The sequence below is a fragment of the Trachypithecus francoisi genome, unplaced genomic scaffold, assembly GCF_009764315.1.
Source record: "Trachypithecus francoisi isolate TF-2019V2 unplaced genomic scaffold, Tfra_2.0 Lachesis_group15, whole genome shotgun sequence".
Taxonomy (NCBI): domain Eukaryota; kingdom Metazoa; phylum Chordata; class Mammalia; order Primates; family Cercopithecidae; genus Trachypithecus; species Trachypithecus francoisi.
This window is the reverse complement of record NW_022681460.1, coordinates 62,313,029-62,324,819: the sequence shown is the minus strand read 5'-3', so window position 1 is coordinate 62,324,819 and position 11,791 is coordinate 62,313,029. Positions and strand designations below refer to the sequence as shown.

The 11,791-nt window shown below is 34.0% G+C and overlaps 1 pseudogene; it reads left to right on the top strand.

The window, feature by feature from the left end:
- The first annotated feature begins 667 nt into the window (after positions 1–667).
- LOC117097381 overlaps positions 668–11,791 on the top strand; it is an 84,346-nt pseudogene continuing 73,222 nt past the window's right edge.

Genomic DNA, 11,791 nt, shown 5'->3' with positions numbered 1-11,791 from the left:
TTAAAATTGTATAATGTACTCTAAAAATTGATGATGATAATTTACTGCAGTAATTATATTGTAAAATAGAATGCTGTTAAACGATGTAAAACTAAAAATGTAAAACTACATATAATATGCATTTTAAAATGTTAAAAGGAAAGTAAATATATTTACAATAAATAATATTTAGAATCTATATGATTAGTATGTTTAATGAGCACTAAATCTTTCTCTTTACAGAGTTACAGGAAATTCTGGCTTTGAGATTCTGTAATTTGTACAAACTCATTTGATTAAGGAGATAAAATGGTGTTTAGAAATAGTCGAATTGTTCTCTATTTCTACTAAGGAACCACCCTCTTCCTCTAGGCTATAAATTGGATCTTTTCCCTAACCCCCTGCTTTTTTGAAAAAGCAGGAAAGTAATGATCTGGGCCACTTTTAAAGCACATTAGTATAATATTTGGATTAAATGTGTATTAAACATTCTGACATTAAGCATCATCATTCTCATAGTCCCTAGGCCTGGGAACATAGCCTGGCATGGGGGCAGCGTGAGGGCAGCAGGTAGCTGCATGATGTTCCCAAGAGAAAAGAGGTGCGGGAAGCTGAGACAGACACAAGAGAGCTGGGAAAGCGTAGCAACGGGGAGGGAGAGAGAAGAGGTCTGGGTTGAAATCACGGAATGAGCAGGTTAGAAGAAAATGAACCTGCTAAGGAGGTCCAGGAGGAGGAGTCAGAAGTAGGGGAAATGAGAGGAAAATGCAGACACCACTGGAGAGCAGTTTTGTTGACCTGCCAAATGATTCCGAAGACTCGGAAGTGGAAAAATCTTCTTTTCCCATCTGCAGCCTCTCCAGAGAGAGATGATGATGATCAAGGAACTGAGACAGAAGTACAGGCTCCTCTCTCCTCAAAGAGAAAGATCAAAGAAATTCACCATGCTGAATGCTCAGGCATTAATTTTCAAGGAAAGGGTTCCAGCTCAGGATGGGGCTTAGGGTGTGGCCTAGGAGGGACTCTCCTGGGGCACGACTGTTTAAAGGGTGCTAGAAATTCCAGTAATCAAGATAAATAATATTTTAGTGCAATATTTTTAAAAACTAAAATTAATACAAAAAATTTGGGATGCACAAAATATCAGAAATTTTAATACATTCAGGCTGTTTTACCATGTGGCATTATCGTACAATAGCAATTGTCTCAGCCCATGGCCAGGACATCTGAATGTTGATGATGGTGTGAAAACAGATTGGGCAACACAGATTCATATGTAGTCATATTTAAAAAAAATATAGAGCTGTTATTGACTTCTCCACTTGGCTCACACTATGAGAAGATACTTTGATAAATACATATGGGGTTCTTATTTTTCCTTACACTTTAGGCTCTAATATGGGACTGCTTCTGAAAGCATATATTTGATGAGGCAAAGTTAAAAAGGGGAGGCAAAGTTAAAAAGGGAAGGCAAGCAGGCTAAATACTTGAAGATATTAATTTAAAAAATAAGAAGCTGGGTACAGGGATAATTCCCTAAATTGCATTAGAGAATTGTATTATGGAGTGAACATACGGGTAAGGGGGAATTTAGAACTAGATGCAACCAATTTGACTTGATCTCTCCATTTTACAAGATAATTTTGTTTGCAGTAAATACTAACAAAGTAGCTGGAGAGTTTAGAGAAACCAAGAAGTGGTCTTTAAAGAGGCCATGGAGGAGAAGTTATTGAGTAAAAGTCATTCCCTAGAAAATAACACATTAATTAACATATCCAAGCATAGACACTTGACTGTTTGACACAGGTGAGCTCGAAAAGAGGCCACAAATGAATTAAATGACAAATTCTACACAACTCATGCAGTGATGCTTTTGCTTAGGCAGTAATACAGATTAGAATTTTAAAATGAAGTAAACGAACGTTTAGGGAGGACCAGCCTCGCTAAGATTATCAATAAATTCATGCTTCATTCAGACTCAGTATCACTGAGGTTAGACAGTTCTCTGTTATAAAAGAAAATGTATCCATTAACTTGTTATCTTCAAGAACTGGGATTTTGCATTTTCAATGGTTTTGAGTCAAAAGTTTTCATAGATTCCTTCTAAACATTTACTGCTTATTTACAATTATGTGTATCATTTCCTTAACCTAAGTTGAAGCATATTCTGCTTACATGTTATTAGATGTGTTGTTATAAACAAATGGATAGTATTTTAAGATGAAAAATTTTGTATATTAATGTTCACTGCTTAAAACTAAAAGGTAAAAGTTAAAATTATTTCATTAAAACATTTATTGGTATGTTTATATAATTTCATTTGGTTTAAAACGGCCTTCATAAACAGAGAAGGGATCTTGCACTGACATTTTAAATGTTGGGATCTTTGCTTGTGACCTTGGTTTCTGAATAAGAAAAGGAAAGCCAAGTAGTATGTAAATAAAATTTAGATAAAATAATCAAAAATTTAAAACTAAACTATTTGAGTCATTATTCTCAGTTTTTTTGTGTTAAACTCAAACATAAATGGACATTCACTGTACAAAACAAAAATGTAATATTTTGTGGAATTTAAAATATATGTAATTAAAATTCATGACTATGATAAACAAACCAAGATTGCAGGTGTAGCCTTCAGAGTAAGAACTAATAGAATGTGTGACTACCACATTAATAAGAAATTAGTGGACGAACAGAACTTTTGATTAATTAAAGAAAAACGAATGCAGAGAAAGAGAACCATAAACTCAGGAGGTCAAATGGAAATAACTGATAAGACATAAACACAACTATATCAGATATTACAATAAATATAAGTTAAACTAAATAAACCAAATAAGAAATAAAATACATTGAATAGAAAAGAAAGCGCAGCAATATATAGCATAGAAAAAACACATTTTAAATACGAGAATATATAAAATTAAAAGTAAGAGAACAGAAAATGTTTACTATGAAAAACATTAACAAAAAATGATCGTCTAGCTATGCTAAGATCAGAAAAGTATGCTTTAAGGAAACGGGCATTATAAAAGTTAAAGAAGGGCATTTCAGAATGATAATGGGGTCATTGAAACAATACAGTGACATACTCCTGGGTCTGCATGTACTCATAGACAAGGTTTCAAAATATATGGCAGAAATGGAAGGAAATAAAAGTGAAATAGACTTACCAAAGCTAATAGAATAATAGGACAAAAAATTTTAGTAAGGTTTGAAAAGATTTGAATATCATCATTAATTTGACCTTGTTAGCATATATAGAATAGTGCACTGAACAACAAGGAAATGCATGATTTTTTAAGTGCAATGGATACCAATATTAACCATATGCTGGCCACAAATTAAGTCTTATCAAAGAATTTACTAATTCAGAATATATTCTCTGATTACAGCAGAATTAAGACAAAATAATGAGAAGAAAGCTACAAAAATCCCCACCTACTTAGAAATTAGGCAATAAATGTCTATTTAATACATAGACCAGAAAAGAAATCAAAACAGACATTAGAAAATAAATTTAACTAAATGATAATAAAGATATAGCATATAAAAATCTCATGAGCTACAGCAAATGAGGTGCTTAAATAAAATTCTGTGATCTTATGTTGATCCAAGGGTACCAACTTTCTGTTATAAAAATAGGATCTGGGGATCTACAGCATGGTGACAATAGTCAATAATATTGTATTGTATACTTGAAATTAGCTAAGAGAGTTTATCTTCAGAGTTCTCATCAAAAAAACAAAAATTAAAAAGGGGAATTATGTGAGTTGAGGGATGAATATGTTAATTAACTTGATTGTGATAATCACTTTACAATACATACCTATATTGAATCTTCATGTTGTACACTTTACATATATGCTTTATTTATTTATTTACTTTTTGTGACAGAATCTTGCTCTTTCGCCCAGGCCTGGTCAGGAGTTCGAGACCAACCTGGACAACATAGCTAAATATATACTTTAAATACGTGAATTTTATTTTTCAGTTATTCCTTAACAAGCTGAAATTTTTTATAATTTTAAATGTACATATTAAAAGCAAAAAGAGAAAGATTCATCAGTATTTGCTGCTTCACATTGCACAATTATGTTATGGAGATGCCTTCTTTCCTTAAACCTCATGTACCCACCTCTGCTAGCTTCCACCTTTTTTCTATGGCTTCCTCACCTCTCTCAGCTTCCATAGAAGAAGTTCTTGCTCTGGATTAGGCTTCAGCTTAAGGGAATGTTGTGGTGAGTTTGAGCTTCTAATCAGAACACTAAAACTTTTTCCATATCAGCAATAAGGCTGTTTTGCTTTCTTATCATTAATATGTTCACTGGAGTAGTACTTTGAATTTCCTTCAAGAACGTTTCCTTTGCATTCACATTCAGAAGTTGGCCAACTGTTTTTTTTTTGCAAGGGGTTTAGCTTTTGGCCTATGTTGGCTTTCAACATGCCTTCCTCACTACCCATTTCTAGCTTTTGATTTAAAGTGAAAGACATGTGACTCTTCCTTTCACTTAGAGGGCATTGCACTCATTTGCCTAAATTCAATACTGTTGTGTCTCAGGGAACAGGGAAGCCCAAGGAGAGGGAGAGAGACAGGAGAATGGCTGGTTGGTGGAGCAGTCAGAATGCACAAAACATTTATTAAGTTCACCATCTTATATGGGCACAAGCTCATGGTGCTCCAAAACAATTACCATAGTAACATCAAGGATCACTGACCACAGATCACAACATCAGACGTAATGATAATTTTAAAAGTTTGAAATATTGAAGAAATTGCAAAAGTGGGACACAAAGACACAAAGTGAGCATATGCTGTTGGAAAAATGGCACCAATAGATTGGCTTGAAGTAGGATTGTCGCAAACCTTTAACTTGTGAAAAATGCAGTATCTCTGAAGCACAATGAAGTGAAGCATGATAGAATAAATGTTTTCTACAATACATATATATCTCTACCAAAAGAGGAACTGGCAAACTATGGCCCAAGAGCAAATCTTGCTCATAGTCTGTTTCTTGAAGCTAGGTATGGTTTTTATATTTTTAAATCTTTATGAATAAGAAAAGAAGGAGAAATAGGAGAAGATTTGCTGTACAACATAGTGCCTGTAAATAACACTGGTACTGTACACCTGAAAATTTAAGACTGTAGACTTATGTTAAGTCTCCAAACAATGATGTAATCTTTTGTTGAATTTAAAATATATATTATTAAAATTCATAACTACAGTAAACAAATCAAGAATGCAGGTATAGCCTTCAGAGTAAGCACTAATAGAAGGTATGACATACACACATATGTATACACAGAGACACACACATAAAGAGGCATAGGGAAACTTCTGGAGGTGATTCACGTGTTTATTATCTTGATTTTGATGATGGTATCACAGTTGCGTGCCTACGTCCAAATGCTTCAAGTTGTAGACATTAAGCATGTGCATTTTTTATACAGTTATATCCCAGTAAAGCTGATAAAGGTATGTCAGGGAGTTAATTAATAAAAATATTGAGTTATTTGCATTTTTAATGTTTGTGGTGTTTATCAGCCTTTATAATTAGTAACTGAGGAAGGTTTTTTTTACTCATTCTAAACAAATATTTACTTTTATTCCCAATTCGGGGTTTCTTATTTTGCATTTTTAAAAAAGTTTCTCCCAATTGTAAAAGTTTCTGGGTCCACAAAATCTGGACCTGCTCCTAATTTTTTGTCACATATCTGAGTCTGGATATTTTCTTCATGGCTTTCAGGGGGCTTTGGGGTTCTCCTGCCATGCCCATTATTCCTAGTATTTGGAAGGTAACTGGAGGTTGCAGACCAGAAGGAACAGAAAGCCACCTGACCTGAACTCTAGCTGCAGAAGACGAAAGTGGTGTGTAGGCCTGCTGCAGTGACAGAGGACTAGTTACTTTACCTGTCCCTTCGCTCTACACAACCGAAACTATGCATAGTCCCTTCTACCTCAATCCAGGCCCTGTTACCTCAGTATTGTATAAGCAAATTGCAATTTGGAAAAAAAAAAAAAAAGGAACCATAATAAAAAGGACTCAGATATGCCATGATTTTTTTTTATTTTATTATAATTTATTTTGAGACAGGGTCTCATTCTGTTGCCCAGGCTAGGGTGCAGTGGTGCATTCATGGGTCGCTGCCACCTGGACCTCCAGGGCTCAAGCAAACCTTCCACCTCAGCCTCCCAAGTAGCTGGAACTACAGGCCACAATGCCTGGCTAATTTTTAAAATTACTTTTGTGGAGACAGGGTCTCACATGCTGCTCAACCTGATCTCAAATTCCTGGGCTCAAGCGATCCTCCTGCCTTGGCCTCCCAGGCACGAATCACTGCACTTGGCCTCCGCGATGTTAAAATGAGATATGTGTGATTTACAGCATGCTGAACAATCTCTAAGATGGTAATTAGAATAACCTTCAAATATGTAAATTCTATCCATGCGTTAGAGCACATTTTAAAATTCCTTGTCTTCCATTATATTAACTGTTCCCAAATATTCAAAATTATTAATTCAATTGATCAATTCTGAGAAGATGGTGGGGTGATGGCTTAGTTTTTCAATCTCTCTAAATCTCCACACAAAAATAGAGGGAACAGTAAAGAACCAAAAATCTGGGCATCTGTTAGGATTTAGCAAATATTTTTTGCTGTTTATCTATGATATGCTCTATTTGATGTGAATATAATTTGTTTTACTAACTACTATAATTCCTTATAACTAAGACTAATATACTAGATTTTCTGTATTCCCCAGTAGATCTAAGTGAGTTTCCACTTCAAATTGAATCATCACTAAGTAAACCTATTTATATTCCTGAGGAAATTTATATTTGAAAACAACTGGGAAAGCAGGCCCTGAAGTAGGTGGTAATGATAAAAGTTAATTGTGATGGAGTGGACTTTTCAAATGAGTCAAATGTATCCAGTAGCTCCTAGTCTATAAAGAATACAAAAGTAAATTCAGCCCTAATTTGGTGAATTAATCACTTTTTCATTTCTTTGACTCTTGAACCAAGGGATTATGTTCATTCTTGAATATAAAACCTCGCTCATTAAAAGACAGCCTTTGACCAAACCAGTTCCATTTATACAAATGCAATGAATTTAAAGGGGCTGAGTGCTCCTTTGCACAGTGCTTTGCAGCAGTGGTATGCTCATCAAATCCAATGTGGTTGTTTACAGTTATTCTAGAACCATCTGCAATGAGCTAGAACGACTTCTAGGAAATGTAGTATATCTATCTCCCAAATGTTTTCTTTCTCCAAATTATTTTACCTATAAATGATAAAGCAGCAAGATTTATCACTTTTTACTTCTATAAGTTACAAATACTGAAATGTCCCACATAAACCTTGTTCAGTTATGAACACATTTATGAACCGTTTAAGTTATGGTGTCTTCAAATCATTTGCATTTTTGGAGCAATAATTTTTAAATGTTATTTCTTCAAACAATTCATGACAGATGATGTTCAAATATGGATGCGCTCCTACAATTATATTTTGATGAAACCCAATATTTACAGAGATGTTAAGCACTGCAGTAATTCATGCATACTGCTTTTATTAATGACAGGTGGGTCCCAGATGGGACCATCAACTGCTGGTACAAGGCACAGTGTCCTGACCATAATCCAACCCTATCTCCCCAATTCAGGAAAATTTACCAAAACACCAGTAACATTAGTATGACAATAACCATGTTCTACTCTGCAAAAAAATGTTATGAGTTAAAGTTTTACTTTAAATATTTGTGGAAATAAGTCACTTGCAGTACTTTGGATTAGTATGTCATGAGATTAAGAATTACAGTTTGAGGTTATAATCAGATCTCTCTATTCAATTTCCTGCCATAAACTTTTCATTAAAAAACAAGTCAGGATTCAATCTGTGTTTGCTATATAAAAGTATTAAGTGTATGAGGAAAATAAGTGTATATATATATATATATATATATATAGCAATTATACGTCTTTGGAGCTCAGAGAGATTAAGTTATCAAGCCTGTGCTCAGCCAGGATTAGAAACAATTCTTTTTAATTCCAATTACTTTAAATTTTACTAAAACCTCAACTAAATGTAAAAGTAAAAAAAAAGTACTGAATTTTGCAAGAAATGAAATTTTATAAACGTTTCTAGAAAACACAATTTCACATGTACTAAAAAGTTGCAAAAATTATACAGAGAACTTTGGGAGGCCAAGGCAGGCGGTTCACCTGAGCCCAGGAGTTCGAGATCAGCCTGGCCAACATGGTGAAACCCTATCTCTACTAAAAACACAACAATTAGACAGGCAGGATGGCTCGGGCTTGCAATTCCAGCTATTTGGGGGGCCGAAGCAGGAGAATTGCTTGAGCATGGGAGGTGGAGGTTGTAGTGAGCCGAGATCATGCCACTGTGCTCCAGCCTGGGTGACACAGTGAGACTTCATCTCAAATAAATAAATAAATTATACAAAGAATCTCTGTCAACAGTTTGCTAAAGGCCCCAAATGGTAACATTTCACATTTTCTTTACTCACTCTCTCCATAGATAGAGATATAAATTATATATATAATATCTATATTGTATTTATATACATATATGTGTATATATAAATTTGTTATATTAACACATACATATGTTATATATATAACAAATTTATATATACACACACATATATGTGTATGTGTGTGTATATACATATATATATATATATTCTGAGTCATTTAGGAGTAAATCATAGATATATATCCTTTTATTCCTGAATTATTCAGTTTGTATTCCCCGGAAAACAAATTCACTTATATAACCACCTAACAGTGATTAAAATTAAGAAATTAACTTTGATATAATGTTATAAACTCATGTACAGAGACTTTATTCAAATTTCACCAACTTCCCATTAATATTCTTTAAAGAAAGGGCAAAAAATAGTTTATTGTGAAAAATATAATATAAGGTTTCTTTTTTTATTTAGTTGTTGTGTACCTTTGGTCTCTTTTGACCTGGAATTGTCTTTTATGACTTTCACATTTTGAAGAGCACAGATCACTTATTACAAAGAATATTGTTCATTTTGTTTTTATCTGGTGTTTCTTCAGAGTTAGATTTCAGTTATGTGTTTTGTGCAGAGCAGCACAAAAGTGATGTTGTGTACTTAGTGCCTGATATAAGAATGTACATTATAGTACACAATTGTTCCATCTTGATCCGTTGGTTAAGATGCTGTCTGCCAGGTTTCTCCATTGTATAGTCACCATTTTCACTTTGTCACTAATAAGTATTTTATGAAGGAGATACTTTGAGGTTATGTAATTTTATCTTTCTCATCAATTTGCATCCATTAGTTTTTAGCTTTCATGGATGTTTCTTGCCTGGAACAATTATTATGGTGGTTGCCAAATGTTGATCTTGTATCTCTATTTTTCTTTTAAAATGTGTTAGCTGTCATTCTACTATAAACAATGCCTTCATTTATCCATTTATCATTTTTTGTTTCAGTGGGTTATAATTCTTTCCTGTCATTATTTTTATCCTCAGAGTTATCCTATGTTTGGCCAGTGGAATGCCTTTCAAATAGACTCCTATGTCCTTTTTGCATGCTCCCATCATTCTTTGAGCACCTCCTTACTTTCTGACACAGAAAGCTTCTCCAGGTTCATCTTGTGTTTTTTCATTCCATGCCTGAGAATTAGCCAGTTCTCCAGGGAGCCCTGGATCTTTTTAGAGAGGAAAGGTATTTATAAACAAAGAGCTAAGGGCTATGTGAAACTTGTAGCAATCTACTTCATAAAAACATTTATCTTTGTAAAAACATTTATTTATACATACACACGAATATCTATCTGTCTATACATTTATCATCTATCATTTATCTTTATAACTATGAGCTCATCCCCATCCCTCGAATTCTAATAAAATACCGTATGTCATTCTAGCATCACTCAGACTTGGAATTTGATTTTACCTTATTTTAATGAGTTAGCCTGCCACTGTTTCATGCATGCTGATAGAAGATACAAGACTTCTGAGTCAGAGACAAAGGACGTTTTATGCGCAGCACAGCAAGCAACATGATTTGCGTGGGATCCTCTTGCTCTCAAGTCCCATGGGGATGATGCATGAGCTGCAGGTGGAAACTGGATGCACAGTGGATTTACGGCACAGCTGAAGAACTTACTGTTTGGTAGCAAAATAAGTAAACCTGTTTTTTGTCTTGTAGGGAGTTATGACTTCATCTCTCAAAACTGCTAGCACATCCAACGCTGAAAAATGGCCTGGATGAAAACTGGTGAGGGTGTTGCATTCCTGGCACACCCAACAATGATGCACAGGGATGCCCAGAGCCCTTCATGGATTGCTGCTCCAAATATCCTTCCCATTTTGTGATACTCTTTTCTGATAATAACAAACCTGACTTCTACTATGCTTATTTCATTTATGTATCGCTCAGTCCTACAATATGTACTAAGAAGTTTCAGAATTTCTAAACTATGCCTCTGAAACACTAACCTACAAACTACTAACGTTTTTGCCTTTTTTTTTTAGCCAGAAAGTATATAGTCAAAATACCAGATTCAACAAGTAATTGGGTTAGTTCTTTATTTCTCAGTTGAATGTATTATGTTATTCATTTCTTTCTGTTTGTATTCTATGTTACCCTTCCCTTTTTATTTATTTTATTTGTTTTTGAAGATTAAAAAAAAACATATTCTTTCCCTGAAAATGGAAAAAAAAAAAAAGATAGCATGTTCTAACAAACACAGGGGCCTATCTGAGGGTGAATGGTGAGATAAGGGAGAGGATCAGGAAAAATACTTATCAAGTATGATGTTGATTACCTGGGTGAGGAAATAATTCATACACCAAAACCCTGTGAGACATAATTTGCCTCTATGACAAACTTGCACATGTACTCCTGAACCTAAAATAAAAGTTAAAATTAATTAATTAAATACCATGTTCTAAAAATCAAATCCATACTGAATGTATACTAGGAAAAATGTCACTCCAATGTTATCCTACCCTATTCCTTCTCCCCATAATATCTATCTCATTTCAAACCACCCTGGTGAAAGACAAGTTTCTCATTTTTATTTCTTCTTCTCCAGTTCACCAGCTTTTCATTGTCAATATTCTGAATCACATAATTGTTGGATAAAAAATTACTTTCTAGACAACCAATCATATTTTTACAAAAGATTATACTCTTTAGCTATTCATAACCAAGTGAAAATGAAAGAAATCAACTTCAAACAATTTTGTCCCACTTGAAAATAAGGAAATCAAATCAAATTAGAACTGTTTTCTAATGCCTGCTGTGTTGGAAAGCTCTTGATAAGGATATACAAATTGTCCTAGTTTATTAGGAATAAATTTGGGAATTAAGCATCTATTCTACCTTTCTTGTACAAAATGCATTTGTGAGTAATCAAACAGTTGATGAAAGAACCTTCTTTCTGAAATAATTCTAAACAAATTCAGAAAGAATTTAAAATACATGTAATATTTTTCCTAATCAAATCATAGATCTAGGTAACATTCATCGGTTTTAAAATCCTTAGGTGAAGGTCAGTAGGAAACCTTATGATGGATGGATCAGGTTGATCACACATGAATTCACAGATCAATCTTAATATCAAGTAAAAGAGATTGAAACAAGATATCATGTACCATCTGATGCAGAGCAACAGAAAGCACACACAACCACCTATGAAACGTTCATGTCAAGAGGAATTTAGTTAAGCATCTAGATCTGACTTCCAGTTCACAGGACATTCACAGAGTAAATGAGCATCTTTAAAACAATACCATGATGC